The sequence below is a fragment of the Bos indicus genome, chromosome 1, assembly GCF_029378745.1.
Source record: "Bos indicus isolate NIAB-ARS_2022 breed Sahiwal x Tharparkar chromosome 1, NIAB-ARS_B.indTharparkar_mat_pri_1.0, whole genome shotgun sequence".
NCBI classification, from domain to species: Eukaryota; Metazoa; Chordata; class Mammalia; order Artiodactyla; family Bovidae; genus Bos; species Bos indicus.
This window is the reverse complement of record NC_091760.1, coordinates 11,170,587-11,197,322: the sequence shown is the minus strand read 5'-3', so window position 1 is coordinate 11,197,322 and position 26,736 is coordinate 11,170,587. Positions and strand designations below refer to the sequence as shown.

The following is a 26,736-nucleotide window of genomic DNA, read 5'->3' as shown; positions in this document are numbered from 1 at the left end:
GTGTCCAGCTATAACATCTTTTTTTGTTATCTTTTAAAACTGTTACTTTACTTATAGAGGAAAACAACAGAATGGGAAAGATTAGGGATCTCTTCAAGAAAATCAGAGATACCAAAGGACCATTTCATGCAAAGATGGGCTCGATAAAGGACAGAAATGGTATGGACCTAACAGAAGCAGAAGATATTAAGAAGAGATGGCAAGAATACACAGAAGAACTGTACAAAAAAGATCTTCACGACCAAGATAATCACGATGGTGTGATCACTGACCTAGAGCCAGACATCCTGGAATATGAAGTCAAGTGGGCCTTAGAAAGCATCACTACAAACAAAGCTAGTGGAGGTGATGGAATTCCAGTGGAGCTATTTCAAATCCTGAAAGATGATGCTGTGAAAGTGCTGCACTCAATATGCCAGCAAATTTGGAAAACTCAGTAGTGGCCACAGGACTGGAAAAGGTCAGTTTTCATTCCAATCCCAAAGAAAGGCAATGCCAAAGAATGCTCAAACTACCGCACAATTGCACTCATCTCACATGCTAGTAAAGTAATGCTCAAAATTCTCCAAGCCAGGCTTCAGCAATACGTGAACCGTGAACTTCCTGATGTTCAAGCTGGTTTTAGAAAAGGCAGAGGAACCAGAGATCAAATTGTCAACATCCACTGGATCATCGAAAAAGCAAGAGAGTTCCAGAAAAACATCTATTTCTGCTTTATTGACTATGCCAAAGCCTTTGACTGTGTGGATCACAAGAAACTATGAAAAATTCTGAAAGAGATGGGAATACCAGACCACCTGACCTGCCGAGAGAAATTTGTATGCAGGTCAGGAAGCAACTGTTAGAACTGGACATGGAACAACAGACTGGTTCCAAACAGGAAAAGGAGTTCGTCAAGGCTGTATATTGTCACCTTGTTTATTTAACTTATATGCAGAGTACATCATGAGACACGCTGGACTGGAAGAAACACAAGCTGGAATCAAGATTGCCGGGAGAAATATCAATAACCTCAGATATGCAGATGACACCACCCTTATGGCAGAAAGTGAAGAGGAACTAAAAAGCCTCTTGATGAAAGTGAAAGTGGAGAGTAAAAAGTTGGCTTAAAGCTCAACATTCAGAAAACTAAGATCATGGCATCCGGTCCCACCACTTCATGGAAAATAGATGGGGAAAGAGTGGAAACAGTGTCAGACTTTATTTTTCTGGGCTCCAAAATCACTACAGATGGTGACTGCAGCCATGAAATTAAAAGACGCTTACTCCTTGGAAGGAAAGTTATGACCAACCTAGATAGCGTATTCAAAAGCAGAGACATTACTTTGCCAACAAAGGTTCATCTAGTCAAGGCTATGGTTTTTCCTGTGGTCATGTATGGATGGGAGAGTTGGACTGTGAAGAAGGCTGAGCGCCAAAGAATTGATGCTTTTGAACTGTGGTGTTGGAGAAGACTCTTGAGAGTCCCTTGGACTGCAAGGAGATCCAACCAGTCCATTCTGAAGGAGATCAGCCCTGGGATTTCTTTGGAAGGAATGATGCTAAAGCTGAAACTCCAGTACTTTGGCCACCTCATGTGAAGAGCTGACTCATTGGAAAAGACTCTGATGCTGGGAGGGATTGGGGGCAGGAGGTGAAGGGGATGACAGAGGATGAGATGGCTGGATGACATCACTGACTCGATGGACGTGAGTCTGAGTGAACTCCGGGAGTTGGTGATGGACAGGGAGGCCTGGCATGCTGCGATTCATGGGGTCAACAAAGAGTCGGACACGACTGAGCGACTGATCCGATCTGATTTCTTTGGCTGCACTGGGTCTTTTTGCAGTACTTGAGATTCTTTTGTTGGGGCACAGGGACTCTCTAGTTGTGTCACATGGGCTTAATTGTTCCAAGGATCTTAGTTCCCGTGTTGTTTAATTGCTCAGTCATGTCTGACTCTACACGAGACCATAGACTGTAGCCCGCCAGGCTCCTCTGTCCATAGGGACTTTCCAGGCAAGAATCCTGGGGTGGGTTGCTGTGCCTTTCTCCAGGGGAGGGTCCCGATCCAGGGATTGAACCCTCCTCTCTTGCGTCTCCTGCACTGAGGCAGATTCTTTACCATTGAGCCACCGGGGAAGCTTGCTCCCTTCTCTAGGTGAGACCTTACCTGTCATTCCTGTTGTGATGGTCTACCCTCAACAGCAGTTTCTCCTCTCATCCACCTCCCACATTTTTTAGATTTCTCCTCCTCTGGTAGACTGGCATAAATATGAGTGCTGCATGAACAATCATCAGGTTTCACTGATTCTGAGTCAGATTTAAGATAATTTAGACTGCTCTGGATCTTGAGCTCTTTAAATAGTCAATGCTGCCATATGTTCCAACAAGAGGAAAAAATGAGGTATATTATCACAAAGCAATACTGTTACACAAATCTAGTTTTCATTTTGACCTCCCAGCAAACTGGGTCAGTCCTCTTATTTTTAGCTACACTATCAATCCCAAAAAAATCTCTCATGGTCTCAAAATTCAGACTCCACTGTCTGAGTCGGGGTTTATTTTTCTTTAGTGGTTTCTTGGACGTGGATTTTACATGGAGCATGCTTTGTCCACTTGTGGCAACAAAGTGTCCCCAGGGAGATACAGACATAGCTGCACGTCATATGTGAGAACATTCCTTATTGCAAGTGATATTTTCCTGAAGCATCATTCGTTTCGCTTAAGATGGAGGATACAGAAGTCCCTTGTCAAGAGAAATTTCCTTTCGACTGTCAAACAACACAGATCAAAGAACTTAGAATTTACCCACGGCAGTCAGAAATCAAGAGATTTCTGATGTCAGTCAGGTTCCCCGGTTTCTAAACACAGAGTGAAGAGTTCCTTTTCATGTTTACTTGTGGAACTTTTGCCAACGTCCTGATTGTATTTCCAACTACATTAGGAGTCTTGGTCCCGCCTGGCTGGGTAGTTGGGAGTCTAAGTAGCCCTTCGGGGAAAAATATTCTAAAATGTAGCCTAAAAACCAAGTTTACGTATCACAGGAAGAATCTCGTAGTACGCTGTGTTGAGGCTGTGACTCGCATATATAAAGCAATGTCCTTGCTTTGAGGAAATAACCCACGGTGAAAAATTTAGGTGTAAAGGGCCAAGATGTCTGCAAGTTAATTACTTACTTTTTTTTTAAGGTACAAAATTACTAGGTTTTTCTTTTTTCCTAGCTTTAAGAATTTTTAAATTTATTTTTGGCTGTGCTGGGTCTTCACTGTTGGATGGACTTACTGTGGTGGCTTCTCCTGTCGCAGAGCACACGCTCTAGAGCACAGGCTCGTTAGTTGCGGTGCACGGGTTTAGTTGCTCCACAGCATGTGGGGCCTTCCCGGACCAGGGACTGAAGCTGCATCTCCTGCACTGGCAGGCAGATTCTTTACCACTGAGCCACTAGGGAAGCTCTCCTTTCCCATCTTTTTTGCAACTTACTTGTAAAAAAAGAAATTTTATGCAATGTTTTCAGAACTATTCTTTAAGTCTGGAAGTACATTATTATAAAAAGTTCAGCGACTTCCCTGATGGTCCAGTGGCTAAGACTTAAAATGCAGGAGGCCTGGGTTTGATCCCTGGCCAGGGAACTAGATCCCACATGCTGTGACTAAGCGTTCACATGCCACAACTAAAGATCTGGCATGCTACAATGAAGACTGAAGATCCCAAGTACCACAACCCAATAAATAAATATATACATAAACCTTCAGTACTATGGCACTGAAACTGTAGTGCCAGCTTTAGCCTGTACATATGTGGGTGCTTTCTTCTGCTTAATATATATAATGAAGGAATACATATTGATGGTCCAGTGACCACTATACATATAGTGATGGCCCAGTGGTTAGAGATCTGCCTTGCAATGCTGGGGACACCGTTTTGATTCCTGGTCCTGAAGATCTCACATGCTGAGGGGCAACTGAGCCTGTGTGCCATGACTACTGAAGCCCAAGTGCCCTAAAGACTGTGCTCTGCAATAAGCAAGGCCACCACAATGAGAAGCCCATGCACTGCAACCAGAGAGCAGCCCCCTCTCACCACAACTAGGGAAAGTTCGTGCAGAGCAATGAGACCCAATGCAGCCAAAAGTAAACTCTTAAAAAAAACAAATATATGTATACGTATGTATATGTATATATATAGTGAAAATACATTTATGTACATTAATGTAAGCAGATACAAGCTATATGTCTTCTACAAACTAAGATAAAAATAAATGTGATTTTTATGCCTGCATCCCTTACACACAAGTTAATTATTTCTTGTGGTCTTCAACACAGCAAATAGTTATCTCTTCACATGCTAGGGGAAAAACTGGCTGTCTTAGGCTAGTTGAGAGATGTATGCTTTTATGGCTAAGCTCAAGGAGTTTCAAAGTAATGATGATTATATGGAATTTCTTTCTTTCAAAATTTTATTTAATTGGCTGCGCCAAGTCTTTAGTTGCAGCATGTGAGATCTAGTTCCCTGACCAGGGATCGAACGTGGGCCCCTAAATGAGGAGTGTGGAGTCTTAACCACTGGACTGCCAGGGAAGTCCCCATAATTATATAGAATTTTTCTCTTCAAACCTCCTCCAGCATAAGGTAGAACTTCACTGTGATTCCTCTTTATATAAAAATGTAGTTTGGTAGTAATTAGCTATAGTCAAATTCAGTGCAAGAAATAGAGAAAATAAAAGAAACAATAATTCACTTGCCATCCCACCAAGAGCAATTTTTAAAATAGTTTTTTATTCTTTAGGGAATCAGCTATTTCATCTCATCCCATCATCACTTCATTATTTAATTTTTTATGACTGTGGTCAAGGAGACTGAATTTTTCAGGAATAGGGAAGAAGGCGCCTAGAATTGGAGTTATCAGATTTGAAGACGTAAAGAGATGAAATCACAAGAAATCAATTTCTCTCCAGTTCATTCCACACTATGTATTTCTCAGTTCTCTGGAAGGTTGTTCTGCAGTGGGTCCACTTTATTGTTTGTTTTTACTCCGAAGTCCTCAGCTATATAGTCAATTGGAAACATGAAATAAAACCTGAGGTTTGCTCTATCTGGATCAGTATCACATTTCCTTAAAAAAAAAAACTGCTTAGCTTTTAGTGAGCACAAGAAAGGAGGAGGAAGATTATTTTTACAAAGTACTCAAGTGACAGTTTAACTGCCTGTGAATACATTTTTTATAAATGCACAGTCATTCTGGCAGCTGTATACAGTCTGAGCATATATTTCCCTGAAGCCTTCACTGCAGGTGCTGGGGTGTTCCGGGCACCCACCCATCATGTCCCATTTTCTCCACCTCGGCTCTAGGCTCTGAACCAACTAAGAGCGAGCAGCTGGAGATGAAAACATCACCTTTACTCCTGAGAAAGGCCAGGCCCTTACCAGCCCATGGGAGGCTTTCTTTGGGGACTGAGTCACAAGGGCACAGGCTTGTTATGCTATGTGTAGATTGGATTTCAGCTCCACCTTGTACCCCCAGCTGCACGTGACAAGGGAGGGGGTCTGAATGAAGCCCCTACCACTGTGTCCTATCCAACCTGCACACTGTACCTGTGGTCCTGTCTGATCTGCGTGCCTGCATGCTAAGTGGCTTCAGTCGTGTCTGGCTTTTTATGACCCCACGGACTGTAGCCCACCAGGCTCCTCTGTCCATGGGATTCTCCAAGCAAAGATACTGGAATGGGTTGCCATTTCCCTCTCCAGGGGATCTTCCCCACCCGGGGATCGAACCTGGGTCTTCTGCATTGAAGGCAAATTCTTTACCATCTGTGCCACCAGGGAAGCCCTGTCTGATCTGCACCCTCTCCCAAACTTGTGAGAGGAATCTTTCTTACTTGGGTAAGAGACATCCTAGGGGGATGAAAGGAATCCAAAGGAAAGGGCAGCTGTGCCCTTCTCAACAGCTAGCAGTCATTCTCTGCTATGCAGTAAAGACAGTGCATGCTAATTGATTCATATCTGATAGATGCTTAATTGACTGAAGTCTAAACAGGCATACCTTGCTATATTGCACTTCACAGATACTGCCTTTTTTTTTTTTTTTTTTTTTAACAGATTGAAGGTTTGTGGCAACCCTGTGTCAAGCAAGTCTTTCGATTCCATTTTCCCAATAGTATTTGGTCACTTTTTGTTTCTGGATCACATTTCAGCAATTGTCACAATATTTCAAAGTTTTTGAAAAATTCTTGGATATTCTTAGATATAATCCAAGTATTATATTTGGATGGTGATCTGTGATCTTTGACAATAGCATTGCAAAAAGATTACAACTTGATAAGGCTCAGATGATGGTTACCATTTTAAGCAAGAAGGTATTTTCTAGGCAGAGTTAAGTACGCTGCATTTTTAGACATAGTGCTATTGCATACAATAGACTACAGCATAAAGTAACTTTTGACATGCACTCCAGAAATCCCCAAATTCACACGACTCACTTGATGGAAATATTCACTTTATTCTGGTGGTTTGGAACTGAGCCCACAATATCCCTTAGGCATGCCTATATTTTGAAGGATGTGAAGGATTGGTTAGCAAGGCTGGCTAGCTCATGGTAGAAAGTAACATTTTCAACATTCCTACATAGGTGACTTCACTTCCAAAGAGCCTACGATTTATGCTGATTAGGATAAGGAGCACAGGCAAGTGTGGATAAGACCAGTACAAATCATAGTGGAGGATGCTCCTGTTCCTGTAGACAAGGTATCATGTTTGTAGACGTTGAAGCTATTTTGAAAGGTTTATTTATACAGATTAAAAAAACCACAGGCCTCTATGCTCTTCTGCACACTGGCCTATTTGTGTTTTAACAGAAAACTCGTTCTGCAGGGAACATTTTTAGGACAGCAATGGTCCTTTATCTCCTGCATTAGAGGACTTTGGGATCCTCTTACAATGCAGGGGAACCAAGCCTGGTGATGGAAAGTGCTTGGCATCTGAAGCTTGGAGATGGGTGGAAAGTGACTGTCTTCAGGGAAGTATTAATAGAGCAGATGAAGTGTGGCTGAAAGGACTCACTTTACAAAAATTAATCTGGAGCCAAGAAAATTAAAATCATTTTATTATTAATTAGTGAGCTCATTAATTTATTTATTCACGCATTCAGCTGTTGAGCAATCCTACCATCTTCCAGGCCAGTGTAGGAAACAACTAAGGCAGTTTTTTATTACTCAAAGCTCAAGGCACCAGAGAAAAGATGGGCAGAAAAGTAATTCGTATACAAATGCTCTGGTAAGGGGTGTGGACAGAGCAAGAAAGAAACAAATTGGGCCCTTGGGGCTGGGATGGTGACATTACAGGTTTGCTAAGGAAGAGCGACTACAGTCCTAGTGGACACAAGTCCATGGACCAAGGTACAGAGGAAGGGGTGCCTCTGCCTGTGGGGACTCTTCTGGTTCCTGGAACACAGGGAGATGAAAAGGGAAGTAGCTTAGACAGGAGCCAAGGACTTGGAATTTGAGGGATATACACAGGGCAAAAGAATACGCTGGCCCGCAGGAAGAATATGCCGTTAGCAAAATACAGACTAAGGGTATTCCATGCGTTGAGTGAGTGGCCTGCAGTTGGTTTTTAGGTAAATTATAAAGAAAAGGACAGAGGGGGAAACTGGGGATTATAAAATCCTAAAAAGACATGTTGACATTCAAAAATGGGTGAGATAGTGGGCAAGAATGCACACAAGTGATAAAACCAGAAAGACACTACCGGACGTGATACAAAGAACAAGAAGAGCTACTTTGCAGGTGGTGGGAGGTGAGGAAGGGGAATTGTGACCAGGAAAGGAAAAAGGTGCTGTCAGGAGGCTGCTTAATATTTGCATTCTTGACTTGAGTTGTGTCCATCAAAAGAGCACAGACTGGGGGCAGAAAGACAGGTTCTATTTAGACGTGTGGAGTCTGTGATATTCCATATCACGGTGGAGAGGGTTGGAGCCCCTGGAACTATGGTCTGGAGAACGCATGTAAATGCTGCAACAGCCCACAGGGAAGCACGGGAAAGAAAATGGGAGGTTTCCCATCTTCCCAGGTATTTTGGGAAAAAAGTTCACATCAGATTCCCCCAAAGGGATTTATCATGTATTGAATTCTGCTAGATAATGAACAGTCTCATCTGCAGTGAAGTGTCATCACATGCTTAGTGAAAATTCTTTAGAGAATTTTGCCATGGTTAAAAATAACATCAGATGGTGGTTACTGTTAAGAACTACAAAATAAAGAGTTGTAGGTCTTTCCCCTCACCCCGCTCTTAAGTCAAATCATTTCAGTATGAGCACCTATGAGATGATTAAAAAAAAAAAAGCAACCTTATGCAAAGAATGAGCGAGAAGATTGTGTAGGAGATAAAAATAAAGTGGAGCTCTAACCCTTTTGTAATTTACCTTTGAATATGCTCTCCCTTTGGACAATGATGAAGGGTAAAATGGGGCTGTAATCCCTGAGGCCAGCTGTCCTTTGTCACCTGTGAACCAGAGCTGTGTTCCACTGAACATGTTGGAAAATTACCCCAGATAACCATGTCCTCACCATCCTATGCGTGAGACAACTGTTTCCATGATAATGCTGCCTGCTGCCTCTTAAGGGAGATCTTGCCCTAGTCTTTCCTTCCAAACTGTTTCTAATCTCCACACTTTCCAATCTTGGCATTAGATCTCATCCAAGCCCCTGACGCTTTTCCTGCTGAAAATTTACATAGAATTCTAGCAATGTTTTTTCTTCAAAAAAGCTGCTTAAATGTGATAGTTTCCTCTACCCTGCTCTGAAATAAAAAATAAAAAACTCAGAAATAAAAACAAAAAACAGACTTCATCTTAGATTATGATATACTGTATAAAGAGTTACCAGTTTGGTCTCAGATTTCTATTCTCTCTCCCTTTTACACAATCAAACTAAAAATATAACTAGCTTTCTCTGAATATACAGTATTAAAACATGACCATCTTCAATAAAATATAATTAACCTCAAAATTTAAAGCCCTCGACACTAATTACCAAAGGTCTCCAACAGCTTATTGTGTGTGCGTTTGTGATATAAGCAGTCTTTATTTGAATAAACTTTAAGTTTCAACAACAAATTAAAAAATGACTCATATTACAGTGCATTTATACATGTCTTTTCATCTTCCAAGTGTGGTAAACATTAATTAACCCTGGCTAATTAAAACAGTCATAGTTTACAAATTTACTTATTAATCAGCCTCAAGCAAATGCAAAGCATTTTTAAAAGTCTTTCACAATTTGAACCAATTATATATGGAAATTATTTTTTTTTAATGAAGAGGTCATAAATTAAAAAAAAGAGGTCATCAAAAAACATGCATGCAGTCCTTTGACTTAAATTTGATCATGTTTTAGAAAGAAACTTGGACAATGTTTTGGGATTGTAGAAGTCAAAGGAAATTAAAGATAAAACTGCCTGAGACTTCCCTGGCGGTCAAGTCGTTAAGACTCCATGCTTCTACTGCAAGGGGGCCTGGGTTCAATCCCTGGTCAGGGAACCAAGATCCTGCATGCCTTGCGGTATGCACCTCAAACAAACCAACAAAAGCAACTGCCTGGAATGGGCTGAATTATGTCCTGCCCCCGAAATAATACTGACATTGTAACATCCAGTGCCTATGAATATAACCTTATTTGGAAATGGGATCTTCACAGATGGAATCAAGTAAAGATCCGATCATACTGGAGTAAGGCTCTCAATCCAATATGGCATCGAGAGGACACCATGGGAGTCAGGTGGGTTCTTGGTCGTATGGAGAAGACACAGAGATAAAGGGGAGACGCCGTGTGAAGACAGGCAGAGGCTGGAGTGGTGTATCTACAAGCCAAAGGACTGTTGGGGATGGTAGCTAACAGTAAGAACAAGGAAAAGGAACAAAACAGATACTCCTTTAAGGCCCTCAGAGGGAACATGGCCCCAGGGACACTTAAAAATTTTTTTTTTTAATTTAATAATTTTTTTGACTCTGCTGGGTTTTCATTGCTGCAAGGGCTTTTCTCTAGTTGTGGCAAGTGGGGGCTACTCTCCAGCTGTGGTGTGCAGACTTCCTGTTTTGGTGGCTTCTCTTGTTGCGGACCGTGGGCTCTAGGGTACCCAGGCTCCAGTAGCTGTGGCACATGGGCTCAGGACTTGCGGCTCCCAGGCTCCGGAGCACAGGCTTGGTAGTTGTGGCACATGGGCTTGGTTGCTCCATGGCACGTGGGATCCTCTCGGATCGGGGATCGAACCTGTGTCTTCTGCATTGGCAGGTGGATTCTTTACCATTGAGCCACCAGGGAAGCCCCTGTAGACACTTTCATTTCAGACTTTAGCTTCCGGAATGGTGAAAGAATAAATTTCTGTTGTTTTTAGGCCATCCAGTTTACGGTCATTTGTTTTGGTGGTTCTAGGAAACTATAACACTATCTCAGTAAGTGAATACTGGGGCTTCCCCAGTGGCTCAGTGGTAAGGTTTCCACCTGCAATGCAGGAGCTGCAGCAGACACGAGTTTGATCCCTGGATCAGGAAGATCCCCTGGAGGAGGATACGGCAACCCACTCCAGTATTCTTGCCTGGAGAATTCTATGGACAGAGGAGCCTTGCAGGCTATAGTCCATGGGGTTGCAAAAGAGTCAGGCACGACTGAGCGACTGAGCACACACGGAGAAATTAGTAAAAGAGACAACATTTAAAAATCCATCCAATCAGGGACTTCCCTGGTGGTCCAATGGTTAAGAATCTGCCTGTCATCTCAGGGGTCATGAGTTCTTATCCCTGGTCTGGGACTAAGATCCCACAGGCCACAAAGCAACTAAACCTGCAGGCCACCGCTAGAGAGAAGCCCTCGAGCCACAAAAAAGGATCCTGAGTCACAACCAGGACCTGATGCAGCCAAATAACCAAATGTTAAAAATTCATCAAATCCTTCTAGGTCAAGGGTAGGCTTTTGATACACCCAAGTGGTTTTATATTTGAAGTTCACAGAGAGAGTGGAAGACTGCTGATGAGAAAACTGATCGCAATGACTTTGGGTAGGAAAGAGGGAAAACTTTTTAATGGCTTCCTTCGATTTTCTGAGGATGTAAGAACCCACATGCACTAAAGAAATGACGGATGAGGCATACTGAGCATGGAGTACACTGGATCTATCCCAAAGCATGGTGTAGTCAACCGTTACGGAATAGATTGTGTTTCCCCCAAATTCATATGTTAAAGCCCTCACGCTTAATGTGCCTCTATGTGGAGAAAGGAGCTCTAAGGAGGGAATTAAGGTAAAATGAGGTCATAGGGAGCCCTACGGGAACAGGCCTGGAAGAGAAAGAGACACCAGAGATCTCTCTCTCACTCACATACAGCGAGAAGGCAGCCATCTGCAAACTAAGGAGCGAGGCCTCAGGGGAAATCAAACTTGCCAAAGCTTTGATCTTGGACTGCTAGCCTCCAGAACTGTGAGAAAGAATTCTGTTGTTTAAGCTACCCAGTCTACAGTATTTTATCATGGCAGCCTGAGTGGAGTAGACACCCACCGAGTCATATCCAGATCAAAGGAAGATCAAAGGTCAGAACAGCTTTCTCTAAGGGATTTTATTGCTTTCTTCCTTCTGTTTTTTTTTTTTTTTTGGAAGGGTGATAGCTGAAGATGAGAAAAGGAGGGTAAACTGCCAGTGGGTCACCAAGAATGCGCACTGAATTTCAGGTCCTGCCCCTCTCATAAAAATGACAAGGAAGTGATCTCTGGCAAATGTGAGGCAGTCCAAGGTTGGAGAGAATATGTGACCTTCGGGGCTTTTCATTTTCTTTACTTTTTCTGGCCATTTGCCAAGAAAGTTCTAAAGTATTCTCCTTGACTACCTGACTTCACTCTAGGTGAAGGGAAAAACCCAAATGACCATATCCTCTGTGTCTAAGACATTTGCAGTTATGCCATCTATTCACTCTGGGAGAAAAAAACAGATGGTGCATGATTTCTATGCCAAGTCTCCACAGGAGATTCTTTAAGAAGCAAAAAATATAATTTGCATTCCCTGGTGGCTTAGACGGTAAAGAATCTGCCTGCAATGCAGGAGATCAGAGTTTGACCCTGAGGAAGACCCCTTGGAGAAGGGAACGGCAACCCACTCCAGTATTCTTGACTGGAGAATTCTATGGACAGAAAAGCCTGGTGGGCTACAGTCCATGGGTCGACGACTGAGTGACTAACGCTTTTACTACTACTTTCATGATCCAAAAAAATACATACACGGTTGATTAACAGAGCGAGATGCTCTTGGGTCTCATATCTAGAGTTGGTACCCAGTGTTCCTTGTCTCGGTAATTTTTTGCCCATTCTCTAAGAAGACACACACTTCCTGCGCTAGTGTTAGATTCTCTGACAATCCTCCGAAATTAGGCTTTACTATTTGTCACTTAAACTGCTGAGTAAAATGTATCAATAATATAGAAAGTGGGACGACCCAGAGGGATGGTATGGGGAGGGAGGAGGGTTCAGGATGGGGAATAAATTTAAAAAAAAAAAAAAAAGAAAGTGAAAAATCTAAAGAGGGAAGAAAAGATTCTGGTAGGTAGAATAGTAAATTCACGGTTTCTGAAAGATCAAATAAAAGAGGAAATGGGGAAAATATTGAAAGCGACAGCATTTTCTGACTGGAGCCTGCCCTATGCTTGTTCATGTCTTTCAGATATAGTTAATCAAAGTTAATAAGCCATTTATGCCAATCCCTTTTCACAGCTAATAAGAAGTTTAACGTGGAGAAAGAAAACATAGCCATCAATCCTGTCACACCTAAACAAATTCTCAATGAATTTGAACTTCAAGGTTAATAATGCTTCACTTTAATATTTTACACAATCACTGCTTTGGAAATAAGCACCACTAGAAATCCACATGGTAAATTTACCAGGACATATTAATTTTCCATGACAACAATCGCCATTCTTCTGTGTTCAAGACCAACATAAATATAACTTAAACCTTTAAGAATTCCTTGTATTTTTGCTGTTTCATATAAGCATGCATTTTTAAACTTTTGAATATTTAAGGATCACCTGAGGAGGTAAGGGGCTTCCCAGGTGGTGTTAGTAGTAAAGAACCTGCCTGCCAATGCAGGAGACACAAGAGAAGACCCAGGGCTTTGATCCCTGGGTTGGGAAGATCCCCTGGAGGAGGGCATGGCAACGCACTCCAGTATTTTTACCTGGAGAATCCCATGGACAGAGGAGCCTGGGGGGCTACAAGGGTCGCAAAGAGTTGCACACGACTGAAGCAACTTAATTTCTCTTCTCATACCTAAAAGGAGGAACCTCAGGTATAAGTAAACTTCTCCATCAAGAAGGAAAGAAAGCACTGAAGTGTTGAGAAATTGGTTTTCTGACAAAAGGAAGGCAAGAAAAATAAAGCAGACATTTAGCCCATAAATAGCCTATAAACTTGGAATATCTCCCAGCAGGGCCTGAATATTGGGTTAAAAAGGAACTCTTCCCAGACCCCACACTTTTCCTGAAACAGCTTTTTTTTTTTTCTTTTTCTGTTTTCTTCATGATAACTGCCATTGCCAACAACAGTTTGGAAAATGTTCAGATTGATTCTCAGCAGTAAGTGTTAGTCGCTCAGCTGTGTCTGACTTTTTGTGACCCCATGGACTGTACCCTGCCAGGCTCCTCTGTCCATGAAATTCTCCAGGTAAGACTGGAGTGGGTTGCCATGCCCTCCTCCAGGGAATCTTCCTGACCCAGGGATGGAACCCAGGTCTCCTGCGTTGCAGGCAGATTCTTTACCACCTGAGCCACCAGGGAACTGAGGGGGCAACTCCTGTAATTATTACTATTATCCTCAAAACACTAAAATTTGGTGGGTCTGCTTCAAGAATTCATTCTCAGTATTAAAAAAAAAAAATTGCAAAGAACTTGTTTTGACAGACAGCAACCACCTTAAAAAAATAGGATGAGGCCAGCAACAGTGCATTAGGAAGTATTTCCTTTCTTTTTTATAGAATAACAAAGAAATTGAGAGCTCTAGGGTTATAGGAGACTATTAAATTTTGCAAGGAAAAACAGAGATGGCCTAACAGTTCACTGCTCATTTAGACTTGGAACTTAAACCATTTCCACCTAAGTCTCTTGAAACGTTTTCCAGCCGACATCACATATGGCAATTTCCCCATAATTTTAGGGGCACTGAACTCCAAAATGAGAGAAATATAAACTGAAGAGGAGTCTTGAGAAGGGGAACCCAGCTCTGCTGCATGTCATTTGTCCTTCATAGTTGCTTTAAAGGCTGTGTGTGTGCTGTGTTAAGTATCTGACTCTTTGTGACCCTGTGGACTGCAGCTGTCCAGGCTCCTCTGTCCATGGGGATTCTCCAGGCAAGAATACTGGAGTGGGATGCCACACCCTCCTCCAGGGTGGGTCTTCCTCAGTGGCTCAGACAGTAAACAATCTGCCTGCAATGCAGGAGACCTGGGTTCAATCCCTGGGTCGGAAAGATCCCCTGAAGAAGTAAATGGCAACCCACTCCAGTATTCTTACCTGGAGAATTCCATGGACAGAGGAGCCTGGCAGGCTACTGTCTGTGGGGTTGCAAAGAGTAGGACATGACTGAGCGACTAAGACTTTTGACTTTCCTCCAGGGGACGTTCCCGACACAGGGATTGAACCCACATCTCTTACGTCTCCTGCGTTGGCAGGCGGGTTCTTTACCACTAGCGCCACTGTTTTAAAGGCAGTGATGCTTATTTATAAAACTAGTACTGAGGGGTTTCAAGCCCTCTCCACAGGCGGGCCAGGGTAGCCGGAGGAAGGAATACGGCGAGTATGAGCAAACTCCTCCAGGAGATGGTGAAAGACAGGGAAGGCTGGTGTGTTGTAGTCCATGGGGTCAAAATGAGTCAGACACGACCTAGTGACTGAACAACGGCAACAGTGTCAAATTAGAGAAGACTGTACATTTTAATCAGGGAGAGGCAAGTGGCTCCAAAAGAAGGTTACACTCATCTACTGATCAGGAGCTTAGGAAGTTTCTTTTCACTTAGCTTGCTATGACAGGGTATGGCAGATTTTAAAAATTATCAATTTGATAATTTAAAAAGTTATGTTTTGACTTTTAGTATCTGTGAGAAGGTGTACATCTTTTCATCTAGGACTACTTAGCAACTATGTATCTTTTTCTGGGAAGTGGAGCTGCTGTTGACTAATCAAATATATTTTTTCAATTAGGTTTATGTCAAACACTTTTTGTGATGTATAGTTTTCATCATGTGGATTTAGGACATAACAGTATGGGTAAATCGAAATGGCTTATAGGTGGGCTAGGATAGATCCTCACCTATTTCTTAATTTTTCATAAACTGAATACATTCTAAATCAGTAATTCTTAAAATTCTGCATGCATCAGAGTCACCTAGACAGCTTGTTAAAAGCCACATTGCTAGTTTCTCAGCCCAGCATTGGTGAATCAGGAGGTCAGGGGTGGGACCAGAGAATGTGAATCCAGTAAGTTTCCAAGGGATGCTGTGGTTTTCAAGAGCCACGATGCTTCCAACTGAAGACAGGTATTTGTAATACCTACTTGTACCCAGTGATTTGTTTCAAGAGAAATGAATGCAGAAGAAATCTGATTCACACCCTTCAAAGAGCTTATAATTAGCACGTGGCAATTAGTTGACATGTACACGGCAAAGGGGGCTTTTCAGGTAGTGTAGTGGTGAAGAACCGCCTGCCAGTGTAGGAGACCTTGGTTTGATCCCTGGGTCAGGAAGATCCCATGGATAAGGGAATGGCTACCCACTCCAGTATTCTTACCTGGAGAATTCCATGGACAGAGGAGCCTGGCAGGCTACAGTCCATGGAGTCTCAAAGAGGCAGACACAACTGAGCGACTGAGCATGGACACACACACGCATCAAGGCAACAGCAGACACACGTCTAAACCAAATGACCAGTGGACAGATGCTTTGTGCTAATTAAAGTTTTAAGGGAGAGGTAACAAGAGAGTTGGGGTTTTGGAAGCTCAGAAAGATCTCCAAAGGCCAAGATTGGGCAGATGGAACAGCATATTTAAACATATCCAGGGCTGGGTACAAAAGGTCAGCCTTCCTAGAGGCTCATGAAGATGAATAAAGGGGTTAACTATTTACATTTACTTCACTTGTCCAAGTTTATTGTGAGGATCAAATGAGTCTCAAAAAACAGAAAAGAAGAAAGAGAAACAAAGGAAAGCCAGTCATCAAAAGACACCAGAGTAATAATACAAATTTAGGGAAAAAAATCTGCAAAATCTTTCATTAAATTCTTTTTTCTTTCCTCTTCTATTCTTTTTTCTATATATATTTGAGTGGCAATAAATAAACTGTGTCTTTGCAGTCATGAAAATGATTCTCTCCTCTGGCTTAGGAGATGACTTAATGATGTGCATGATGTGAAGGGCTCCAGCCACTGACATTCGCAGAGCTAAACACTAAGTCAGATCCCTCACAAACGGTTAAGACCTAGCTGAGTATTATTATCTTGTGTTTTCAGAGAAATGTGTGCTTGTTCTGCGCAGAGTAAGCGAATGGCAATTATACAGAAGAAGGCACGTTTGTTGTCAGTTTTCATGCGTTCGCATATGATTTCTAAGCCAATGCAGAATAAAAATGTACAAAAAATCCTGCAAAATGCACAATGCGGCTGACACTAATGTCCTTTATGAATACGTTCACATTGACTTAAGTGTCCAAGGGTGTTGAGTCTTTGAGCTTGGGAAGCATTTATCACTGAGTAACATATGCTAAAAGAGGGCCATTTCTTGTACCCATAATATTTTCAAAGAACAGGTCCTGAAGCTGAATAAACAGCTTCCAAAATCCATTTTGGTTTAACTTGGCCTCAGCAAGGAGGCAGAACAAATACTACTGGATACACAGACACCAGAATAGATTCGGTCTCTAGTCTTATTAACCAGATGCATGACCTTGGGCAGATTATACTCTCTTTGAGCCAGTGAAATGATGGAGCTGAGCCGGTTGAAGACTAGGTTCCTTTCTCCTCTAATTATCTTCAATAAGTGATGAAGGAAGTAAGGAATGGCTGCCAGATGATGCTACCTAATGCCAAGAGACATGCGATCAACATCCCTCAGCTTAATGAGAGAAGCCTCTCCTTCAACTGTGTTTATCCAAAGTCTCCCCAAGCAGATTCCAAATTATTCAGGTATGAAAGATTGTGCCATATACCTGGAAAATGTCTGGCAATGTGCATATATCTGGAATATGGGGAGAGTGTAATGAATGCTTATTGAAGATCCAACATCCTTGGATTAATTTTTAGATGCCTTTGCTACTCAAAATGGCAAATGATATAAATGTACATAGAGAGCTACTATTATTGTGAAAAATAAATATAACACAAATCTTACTATTTTAACCATTTTAAGTGGTTAAAAGCGGTTTCAGTGGCTTTAAGTATATTCACAATCATCACCACCTTCCATCTCTAGAACATTTTTATCTTCCCAAACTGAAACTCTGTACTCATTACAGATTAATCCCCTATTCCCTCCTCCCCCTAGGCCCTGACAACTACCGTTTTACGTCGTCTCTATAAATTTACTATTCTAGATGCCTCATATACAATGGATTGAAAACATGGAAGCTTTCACAAATTTGCATGTCATACTTAAGCAGGAGTCATGTTAATCTTTTCTGTATTGTTCCAATTTTAGTATATTTGCTCCCAAAGTAAGCATCATATTATACTTCTGAAGCCCTCTAATACTTCCTTGAAATCATTAAGAGTGGTGACCAAGAATTAAGGCATTATCTAGTGACAGCTCAGTGGCAATGATAAAGTTAGTTTTCTTTTTATTTGACTAAAGCAGTTTGATTAGAAAACTCTAATAATGTAATAGTTATAACTATTACCAATGTGTCATATATAAAAATTTTAGGAAACTGATTTTTGGTATCATGGGAAACATAAACAGCAAGAAGTATAAGCTATCAGGTCATAGTCACGAGATAAAGAAAAAGTTTTAATGTAATAAAGGTCAAAGTATGAATGATTATGTTTTCAAGTCAAGCCCCACCACAATACTTTTCTTATAATGTTAAGTCACATCAAAAAGGCTATTTCGGCAACTTTCCTTTCTATCACATATGCTGACTGTCATTTGAGTGTGCGTGCGTGCATGCTAAGTCGCTTCGGTTCTGTCCAACTCTCTGTGACCCCATGAATTGTAGCCTGGCCACCAGGCTCATCTGTCTGTGGAATTTTCTGGGCAAGAATACTGGAGTGGGTTGCCATGCCCTTCTGCAGGTGATCTTCCCGACGCAGGGACTGAACCCATGTCTTTCATGTCTCCTGCACTGGCAGGCAGATTCTTTACCACTAGTGCCACCTGGGAAGCCCATCATTAGAGAGCAAACCCATTTTAATTATTTCAAGCCTCAGTCATCATCAACAAAATGAAGGCAGGTTTTTCCAAAAGAGTTACTCATTTAGAACTTCAAACAGCAATTTCTCTCTGAATGTCTCCCATCTTTGCCCCAAACCTAGAATGTGAAATTTGGTTTGCTTCTAAATAAAAACAATCTCCTAAATAAAAAGAGTATAAAATGCTAATAAGTATAATCATATTAATATGAAATGTTCCCTGTGGCACTCCCAGATCTCTACTCTTCATGCCTCGGGAAATTCTTTATAACTTGGCAAAGCTTCAGAAGCAACTAGCTACAGCCCCAGCTTCCCCTTCACTCTGCCAGCCTCTGAAAGAGAAGGAATGAATTGTTTGCCAAGGCAGGCTGGCTGGTTCAGCCTCTTGCTTCTGAGAGGTGTGAAACTTGCAGCTGGCCCTTCTTCCTTCTCTCAGATGACAGTGTCTCTGGTCTCTGTTGACCTTAGGAGCAGCTTTATCAAGTTCCATATTTAAGAGGAAGCTGAACACACAATTCCTCTATTTGCTCAAAGGGTATGGGCAGACTCGTCTCAATACCACCCAGACCAAAAACAAAGATACAGAGACATGCGAAAGATAAGACAAATGGTCACTATTTGGTGTTCCACAGAAATAATGAGATTTAACTCATGCTTTTATGAGCACATGTAGTCATAAATATATTTATAAAATTTTTTAAAACATTAAATAGTCCATTTTCAATCCACTGTCTTAGATCAATGGATCTGCAATAGTAGTTGAAATTAAGTAACATCCTGACTTTGGTCTTTTGACCACTTTCTCACCCCAAGTCCAAAAGACTCTGAATAGCATGATGATTCATATGATGTCAGCATTGCTTTGGACTTATGCCTCATAAACAGGAATGGGTTAATAGATCTCCTTTTTTTTTAAAAAAAAGGTTTCTTTTTGAAGTGGACCGTTTTTAAAGTCTTTATTGAATTTGTTACAATATTGTTTCTGCTTTATGTTTTGGTTTTTGCCACAGGAGAGGCACGTGGGATTTTAGCTCCCCGACCAGGGACTGAACCCACATGCCCTGCATTGGAAGGCGAAGTTTTAGCCACTAAGCCACCAGGGAAATTCCCGATCTCCTACTTTTGATGAGACATTATACTTTACTGTTTATTACTGACTTTATAAAGCAGACCATAGCATAGATGGCAGGAGAAGAGTTAAGAAAAAGTAACAGAGCTTGGGCTTCCCTGGTGGCTCAATAGTAAAAGAATCTGCTTGCAATGCAGGAGACAAAGGAGACCCGGGTTCTATCCCTGGGTCACGAAGATCCCTTGGAGGAGGAAATGGCAACCCACTTCAGTATTCTTGCCTGGGATTTTCCAAGAGTCCGACATGACTGAGCACGGCACAGCAATGGGGCTTACTCAGGGAGCACACTGCAAAATTGGTTTCTGAGTTATGAGCAAGAGGCAAATTAACATTCCTTCCAAACTCTTTCTCACATGTAAACACATTCATCTTTTTTCGAGTTAGACTCTGTGGAAATAAATTTCAAAATTAATCTCAATTTGAATGCATCTCTATATTCACAGCAGCAATATCACTACCACTTTTCTTCTCTTTCAAAATATGAACCTTGAAGGCAGCTGGTTGTGAAAGACAAGATAGCCAGACCTTGTTCTCCAGTGTAACATCACTGGTTGTTCCCCAGAATCTATCCCCCTGCCAATAAAAAATCAGACACATCTGCTGCAGGGTTCCCCGCCAGAAACAGTCTAGGAGCCTCTACTGTGGTCTGACTTCACCTCCCAATCATTTTAGTTAAGAATTCTTCTTGAATTTTGATTCAAATTACAGGGCCATGCATAAGAGCTGGTGAGCTCAGGGAACACCCTGGAATTGCACCAGGGATCATCACAGGCAGCCGCAGAGCTCGGGGTGGGAGGCAATGCGTCAGGTTTCATCCACGTGGTTGAGGCACGCGCGCACACACACACGTGCACACGCACACACATCAGAGGATGGCACGGAAACAGACAAAACACACCAATGTGTCCGTGTGTCATAGTCATCATGATTTAAGGAAAAGTTCACATAGAAATTTCCTTGCATCTCAGGCAGGTTTGGGATAAAGGGTATCAGTGTGCTAAATCAATTTTCCTGCTGCTTCTAAAGCTTAACCCTCCTGCATGGGAATACAGAGGAATCATCTCATAATGGATATCTCTTTAGGTAGTGACAGTGTTTTAAAACTTCATTTAAAAAATTACAATAAAAACAGAAGGAAATGAAAAGGAATCAGATTCTTTACTCATGTAGGTTATTACAGAACACTGAGAATCTGAAGTAGAATGAGTATATGTATAACTGAATCATGCTGCCGTACACCTGAAACTAACACAACATTGTAAATCAATTCTATTCCAATGGAAAAAAAGCCAAAAAAATTTATAATAAGAACACTGCCTGAATTGACCTACAGATTCAAGGTAATCCCTATTAAAATTTTGACTATCTTTTTTCTTGTAGAAAAAAGGAGAAAAGACTCTGAAATTCATATGGAAAAGCAAGGGACCCCAAACAGTCAAAGCAGTCTTGAAAAAGAACAAAGGATGACTCACAGCGCATGACGTCAAAACTCATTACAGAGCTACAGTAGTCAAAATAGTGCAGTCCATGAAAAATCCCTACTATTACAACAATAATAGGGATGTACATATAGAGCAAAGGAACAGAGTTGAGAGTCAAGAAACAAACTCTTACGTCGCTGGTCAACTGATTTTTGACAAGGGTTCCAAGACCACTTAGAATAGAAAGAACAGTTTTTTCAACAAATGGTGCTGGGACACTGGATATCCACACGCAAAAGAATGAAGCTGGATCCTTACCTCACACCACATATAAAAGTGAACTCCAAATGAATCAAAGATCTAACTATAAGGGTTAAACTATAAAACTCTTGGAAAGAAACACAGATATACATTTGACCTTGGATCAGGCAATGGTTTTTAGACATAACACTAAAGCATAAGCAATAGAAACAACAAATTGATAAACTGGACTTCATCAAAGTTTTATAATTTTGTGTGTTCACAGGATATCAAAAGAGTGCAAAAAACCTACATAATGGGAGAAAATAGTTTCAAATTATATATTTAACGAGAGGTTAGTCTCCAGAATAAAGAACTTTTGCAACTCAATAATAAAAAGGCATAAAGCCCAATTAATAAAGCAAAAGATTTTAATAGACAGCACTTAGTTATTTAGACTGAAAACATAATCCAGAGAACCACTGCAATGGCATAAAATAAATGAGATCAAGTATATCATGAGGCAAGAATGAGGCAAGAAATGAGATCAGTATATCACACTATCAATAACCTCAGATATGCAGATGACACCACCCTTATGGTAGAAAGTGAAGAAGAACTAAAGAGTCTCTTGATGAAAGTGAAAGTGGAGAGTGAAAAAGTTGATTTCAAGCTCAACATTCAGAAAACTAAGATAATGGCATCTGGCCCCATCACTTCATGGCAAACAGATGGGGAAACAGTGGAAACAGTGGTTGAACTTATTTTTCTGGGCTCCAAAATCACTGCAGATGGTGACTGCAGCCATGAAATTAAAAGATGCTTACTCCTTGGAAGGAAAGTTATGACCAACCTAGATAGCATACTGAAAAGCAGAGACATTACTTTGCCAACAAAGGTCCGTCTAGTCAAGGCTATGGTTTTTCCTGTGGTCATGTATGGATGTGAGAGTTGGACTGTGAAGAAGGCTGAGCGCCGAAGAATTGATGCTTTTGAACTGTGGTGTTGGAGAAGACTCTTGAGAGTCCCTTGGACTGCAGGGAGATCCAACCAGTCCATTCTGAAGGAGATCAGCCCTGGGATTTCTTTGGAAGGACTGATGCTAAAGCTGAAACTCCAGTACTTTGGCCACCTCATGTGAAGAGTTGACTCATTGGAAAAGACTCTGATGCTGGGAGGGATTGGGGGCAGGAGGAGAAGGGGACGACAGAGGATGAGATGGCTGGATGGAATCACTGACTCGATGGATGTGAGTCTGAGTGAATTCTGGGAGATGGTGATGGACAGGGAGGCCTGACGTGCTGTGATTCATGGGGTCGCAAAGAGTCGGACACGACTGAGCGCCTGAACTGAACTGACTGATGTAGGTCACTTGACAACACATTTTCATTTTCTCATAAAATGAGTGGTTCTATTTTGGAAGAGTAACTGTTTTGCTACAAGGGGGCCAAAGATACACAGTTATAGGTAGGCAAATAAACACCAGTCAAAACTATAATTCAGGCAGTAATACTGGAGAAAATATGAGTAAGGAGCTCTGAGACTACTGCAAGACTAAGGGAAGAACATGTCTTTGGCAATTTATGAGACAAATAAATGTCCTTATATCCAATACTTTGCCCACCTGATGGAAAGAGCCAACTGACCAGAAAAGACCCTGATGCTGGGAAAGATTGAAGGCAAAAGGAGAAGAGGGCAGCAGAGGTTGAGATGGTTAGGCAGCATCACTGACTCAATGGACATAAGTCTGAGCAAACTCGGGGAGATTGTGGAAGACAGAGGAGCCTGGAGTGCCATAGCCCATGGGTTTGTGAAGAGTCGTATACGATGTAGCGACTGAACAACAGCAACAACTGAATATCCAAATAGTTAAATCATCTCTAAAATAAAAAATCTACATATACATAAAAGTCATTTCTTATGAAAAACAAAGAATAAGAGCAGAGCAAGTTACTAGTTGTTTCACTTTATTTTTTGTTGTTCAGTTGCTAAGTCCTGTCTGCCTTTGTTCATTTTATTTACTTTTATGATTTTTTTCTCCCTGATGGCCTTCCTTGACTAACAATTATATACAAGAATACTTAAAATTCTCAGTTGTAATGAATGTTCCTTTTTGTTGGTCTGGCAAGTGCTATAAATATTCTAATTTAAACCTAGCTTACTTTGGATTCATTAAATCCCCAAATCAATAGGTTTATTAGGAGCAGAGAATGGAGACACTGTCCTTGAAGTGAACATGCTGTATTTTCCCCAAAGAGATGAAGAGTTTATCAAGGGGCCACAGTCAAATTGTAATAAAAAATTATAAGCATTCCTTCATTAACTGAGTTTCTTGATTTCCTTCCACACAGTTCAATCCTACCCCATTCACCATGAATTTGTTCAGTCAGAGATGGAATTTTCAACATCTGATTTATAATAATTCATGCTTTTACTAATTTTGAATGCTAAAAGAAAAAACAAAACAGGGTATAAAACAACTGGGCCTTCCTTCCACCTTCCCTCTTCCTGACTTTCTCATAAATTGGTCATTACAACATTCTGTGAAACACCCATTTCTCAAGAGCTGCAATGATTTTAGCCTTGAGAAAGCTACAAAATGAAGCATTTTGATAAGTAACCTTAGTGCTTACAGAAGAATAGAATTCTTTTTAGCATAGATTCAAGGAAGATTACCAAGGGTAGAAAAACACGATCATGCTGACACAGCAAATTGACAAAGTAAAAACTGAGCTGAACAATAGTAGAGATGAAGGAATTCTGCCTTTGTGAAGAGTTCAAAGATGATTAAAATATGGACATTGAAAAGAGGCATATTTTCCTTACATTAATGATTCTATCATTTGCTGAATAAAAAATAAAGTCCTAAACAGTTATTTTAAACGAATAAGGGGTTTCCCCCCTCTAAAAACAATGCCTTAAGCCCTTCTTTACAGAAAACTTCATAATTTGTATGCAAATACCTTACTTTTAAAAAGGAAGACATTAAATAATCAATGACATGGCTGGGAACTTGCACATAATAATAACTCAAACTGAACTGAAAAAAAAGTAATAAATGGCAAGCTTTTATAAGACTAATAATAGAGTAGTTCTGATAATTCATTCTTATTGGTGAAGCAAAGCAAATAAACAGATTCAGACCCTTGTTGATGGGACAGTCAAACCAGACAACATATTTAATAGATCAAGTGTCAAAATATATGAATTGGGCAGAAAACCAAACGGCAGAAGGTCATGGAAATGACAGAGGTTAATACTGTAAAATGTTATTCATTCCAGCACTGAGAACTCTGCTTGATTCTTTGATAGCTGTGCCAGCTTCACCCACTTTGCTGGCTTGATCAATTACAGCTTTAGAGAATGCTGTGCCTGAGGAAAGAGGTCTCTTCTATGCAACACTAGCTATGCTACGTGCTAAGGAAGGCATTCAGGGTGGGTCTTCAGGGTTACAGAGTCGGACACGACTGAAGCGACTTAGCAGCAGCAGCAGCAGCAAGCTATGGGTTTGTCCGGTGGCTCAGCAGTAAAGAATCTGCTGGCAGTGCAGGAGACACAGGTGATGCCAGTTTGATCTCTGGATTGGGAAGATCTTCTGGAGGAGGAAATGGCTACCCACTCCAGTATTCTTGCGGGAAAATCCCATGGACAGAGGAGCCTGGTGGGCTACAGTCCATGGGTTCACAAAGGGTTGGACACGACTGAGAGACTGAGCACCCGTGCACAAGCTATGAAGACTGATACCCACAGAGTACCAGGTCCTATGCTGGACCCCAAGGATACGAGCATGCCCAAGACATGTCCAGAAAGAGCTCACAGGATGAGGGCGGCTGGTGAACACGTCCGCAATTAAACACAAGAGTATGGTACTCAAGGTGGATATCTGGTGCTCTAGACACTGAGGATCTAGAAGAGAATTCTAGAAGAGACACTGAGGATCTAGAAGAGAATTCTACTGAATTGAGAGTAGAAAAGTGGGTAGCAGAGACAGAATAAATCTCAGACTCATGCAGACCTTGGCTCCAATGCCACTTTCCTCACTTTAACCATCAGTCAGTCAGTCAGTTCACTCGCTCAGTCGTGTCCGACTCTTTGTGACCCAATGAATCGCAGCATGCCAGGCCTCCCTGTCCATCACCAACTCCCAGAATTCACTCAGACTCACATCCATCGAGTCAGTGATGCCATCCAGCCACCTCATCCTCTGTTGTCCTCTTCTCCTCCTGTCCCCAATCCCTCCCAGTATCAGACTCTTTTCCAGTGAGTCAACTCTTCGCATGAGGTGGCCAAAGTACTGGAGTTTCAGCTTTAGCATCAGTCCTTCCAAAGAAATCCCAGGGCTGATCTCATTCAGAATGGACTGGCTGGATCTCCTTGCAGTCCAAGGGACTCTCAAGAGTCTTCTCTGACACCACAGTTCAAAAGCATCAATTCTTCGGCGCTCAGCTTTCTTCACAGTCCAACTCTCACATTCATACATGACCAATGGAAAAACCACAGCCTTGACTAGATGGACCTTTGTTGGCAAAGTAATGTCTCTGCTTTTGAATATGCTATCTAGGTTGGTCATAACTTTTCTTCCAAGGAGTAAGCGTCTTTTAATTTCATGGCTGCAGTCACCATCTGCAGTGATTTTGGAGCCCCCAAAAAACAAAGTCTGATACTGTTTCCATTGTTTCCCCATCTATTTGCCATGCAGTGATGGGACCAGATGTCATGATCTTCGTTTTCTGAATGTTGAGTTTTAAGCCAACTTTTTCACTCTCCTCTTTCACTTTCATCAAGAGACTTTTTAGTTTCTCTTCACTTTCTGCCATAAGGGTGGTGTCATCTGCATATCTGAGGTTATTGATATTTCTCCCGGCAATCTTGATTTCAGCTTGTGCTTCTTCCAGTCCAGCGTTTCTCATGATGTACTCTGCATAGAAGTTAAATAAGCAGGGTGACAATATAGTCTTGACGTACTCCTTTCCTATGTGGAACCAGTCTGTTGTTCCATATCCAGTTCTAACTGTTGCTTCCTGACCTGCATATAGGTTTCTCAAGAGGCAGGTCAGGTGGTCTGGTATCCCCATCTCCTTCAGAATTTTCCAGTTTCTTGTGATCCACACAGTCAAAGGCTTTGGCATAGTCAATAAAGCAGAAATAGATGTTTTTGTGGAACTCTCTTGCTTTTTCCATGATCCAGTGGATGTTGGCAATTTGATCTCTGGTTACTCTGCCTTTTCTAAAACCAGCTTGAACATCTGGAAGTTCACAGTTCACATATTGCTAAAGCCTGGCTTGGAGAATTTTGAGCATTACTTTACTAGCGTGTGAGATGAGTACAACTGTGCGGTAGTTTGAGCAATCTTTGGCATAGCCTTTCTTTGGGATAGGAATGAAAACTGACCTTTTCCAGTCCTATGGCCACTGCTGAGTCTTCCAAATTTGCTGGCATATTGAGTGCAGCACTTTCACAGTATCATCTTTCAGGATTTGAAATAGCTCCACTGGAATTCCATCACCTCCACTAGCTTTGTTCATAGTGATGCTTTCTAAGGC

General features: G+C 41.5%; 1 protein-coding gene and 1 non-coding gene across 8 annotated transcripts in view; both read right to left on the bottom strand.

Annotated features, from left to right (window-relative positions):
* APP (amyloid beta precursor protein) overlaps positions 1 to 26,736 on the bottom strand; it is a 312,816-nt gene that overhangs the window by 37,746 nt on the left and 248,334 nt on the right. The gene's annotated exons all lie outside the window — the stretch shown is intronic.
* Positions 17,610 to 17,712, bottom strand: LOC139185271 (U6 spliceosomal RNA). The gene has a single exon (XR_011568879.1). It is a non-coding gene; the product is annotated as a U6 spliceosomal RNA (small nuclear RNA).